The sequence below is a fragment of the Lissotriton helveticus genome, chromosome 2_2, assembly GCF_964261635.1.
Source record: "Lissotriton helveticus chromosome 2_2, aLisHel1.1, whole genome shotgun sequence".
NCBI lineage: Eukaryota > Metazoa > Chordata > Amphibia > Caudata > Salamandridae > Lissotriton > Lissotriton helveticus.
Window position 1 is genome coordinate 497936946 of NC_136060.1, and position 2949 is coordinate 497939894.

Genomic DNA, 2949 nt, shown 5'->3' on the forward strand with positions numbered 1-2949 from the left:
GCAGCCATGGAGCCCTGCCGCCAAGGATCCGGGGGTCTCTGCTGGGCACGAAATCACCCAAACTGGCTCCGATCTCTCCGCCAGGTGTGAAGGTGCAATGGAGCTGTGATGGTGTGGAGGGCCTCGCCTCAGTGTGCCAGGGCTGTGCAGAGGGCCGCTGCCAACCAAAGGGCCTCTCTGCCCGGGCCTGCGCCAAGACGGGGTCAGAATGGGGCAACACGAGTCAACGTTGGGGGCAAGCGCGCGCAACTGGGCACTTGGACAGGGCACCAGGCTGAGTGCCCTGCAGCCGGGCACAAAGATGGGACAGGCCCCTTCAAGGGGGCACCAGGGGGGGAGGGGCCCTGCAGCTGGGCGCACGGAGGGGGCCCTGCAACTTGAGTTATCGAGGGGCCACAGGGGGCCGTGGAGCGGGTCACAAGGCTGAGGGGACCCTGCAGCTGGAGTCGTAGAGGGGCCACAGGTGGCAGAGGGCCCTTGGAGCGGGTCACAAGGCTGAGGGGACCCTGCGGCTGGAGTCGTAGAGGGGCCACAGGGGGCCCGTGGAGCGGGTCACAAGGCTGAGGGGACCCTGCGGCTGGAGTCGTAGAGGGGCCACCGGTGGCAGGGGGCCTTGGAGCGGGTCACAAGGCTGAGGGGACCCCCACAGCAGCAGGAGCGGAGATCTTGGATCAGGGGGGAGCCAAGCCCTACCTCAAGTAAAGGGGGAGCGGGCGCAGATATACCCGAGGCCTCCTGGGGGAAGGGGCTCAGAGGGGAGGGGGAGGAGCTGCGGCCCCCACCTCCACCCCAACAAAGACAAACATGACTTTCAAATTAAACTCTTGTAGCCAAGCTGAGTGGCGAGGAAGCCGCGAGCTGTGGCTGGTGAACCCCCGGGGGGCGGGGTCTGACTCACCCTCTGCTGGGTATTGAAGATTAAAAAAAAATGACATCTGCTTGGAGGTGTAAACCCCACGGGGCACCTCTGTCCTGTCCCTGGGGGGCCCCGGGCTCCGAGGCACCGGGTTCACAAGATAGACGGGTCCGGCCAGCGCGGCCTGTCCAGGGGGGACCCGGAGGAGGCGCGAGGGCACCGCCTGTCCAGAGGAGGCAGCGCGCACAAGGGGCGCAGGAGGGTGGGGGCACGGGGGGGGGGCACAGAGTGAGGGTGGGGGGCACAGCGTACTGGAGAAACAATAGAGTACAAGGAGGGGGTAATGAACTGGAGCAACAGTACAAGACGGGAGGTGGCACTGGAGGAACAATGCAGGAAGGGGGGGGGGTACTGAGAACACAGTACAGGACGGGAGGGGGGTCTGGAGAAACAATGCAGGGAGGAGAGGGCTACTGGCAACATAGCACAGGACGGAAAGGCTGTCAGGCGGAGCAGTAGAGGGCGGGCAGTGTTTTTTATTTTTTTATTTATTTTATTTTATGCGTTTTTATATAGCGCGGACTTTACCCGGAGGTGTCAGAGAGCTTCACAATAGGAACAGAACTGATACATGAGATCATTACAAGTGAACCAAATAAAAAGGCAAACGTTACATTTAAATTAAGCAAAAATGACAATCGTGTGCCAACAAAATACAAGAGGAGCAAACGGTGCCTTACAGGAGGAAAAAGTGACAATTGTGAGCAAACAAAATACAAGAGGAGCAAACGGTGCCTTACAGGAGGAAAAAGTGACAATTGTGAGCAAACAAAATACAAGAGGAGCAAACAGTGCCTTACAGGAGGAAAAAGTGACGTGTGCAGGTCACAAGAGAAAACAAAGTACAATTAGAGGTATAATACTGCAATATATGCTAGACACTGAGGCACAAGAACAGAAGTTGCTAGGCAGTGGTGGCACTTGTGCAAGTATCAAAAGCAAACAAAATGTGAGAGGTAGCAAACAGTGTGTTACAAGAGAACAGTGATGTGTGCATGTTACAAAAGAGAACCAAACACAGATACAACGATAATACTGCAATAAATGTCAGACTCTCAAACCACAAGAACACACTGGGAAGGCACTTCCAAAGTCATGGAGAATAGAAATTTTCTATACTAAAAGGTCTTCCTTCAGATAATGGAGAGGGCATGAATTAACTTTGGAAGTGCCTTTGGAGGAGGAGAACTTTGAGGTCCCTTTTGAAGGCCTGGGAGGAGGCAGTGGTCCGGAGCTGAGGCAGAAGGGAGTTCCAGATTCTCACTGCGTTGCCTGAAAAGGATTGGGCCATCGATCTTTCCTTCTTGAAAGTGGGAGGTTCAAGCAGAAGATTTTCCGCATTACGTGAAGGTCTAGAGCCTCCCGAGAGTTTCAGTTTATTCGCCAGGTAGCGCGGAGAGGAGGAGTGCAAGGCTTTGTGGGTGATACAAGCGGTCTTGTAGATAGCTCTCGCCTCGATGGGGAGCCAGGATGGGGTAATTGAAGCACAGGAGGTGAGGATGACGCACTGAAGGAATGCCCCAGGGAAAGGATGGGGCGCACAGGCTGCTGAAGGAGCAGTACAGGATAGGAACAAGGTACTGGAGCAGTACTAGCGGTGGAATAGTACCTGGTGAGGATGGGATACCGGAGGAACACCACAGGGTAAGGACAGGGAGCACTGAGTACTGGAGGAAGAGTACAGGACTAGGAGAGGGTACTGAAGGAACAGTACTAGCGGTGGAATAGTACATGGTGAGGATGGGATACTGGAGGAACACTCCAGGGTAAAGATGGGGTGCACTGGGTACTGGAGGCACAGTAGAGAGTGAGTGCAGGAGAGTAGGATCTGCTTCTTATAGTTACCTCCACTTTTTGCTGATGTTTCACTGTTTTTGACTTACTTTGACTGGGATCCTGCTATTCAGGACCCCAGCCTGGCTGCTTTCTCCTCTAAATTGATTGCATGTACTTTAGGTACACCACAGATTGGATTCCGGGGTACCCTTATAACTCCGTAAACTCCGTAAACTATGTACCCAGAGCATAGGTAC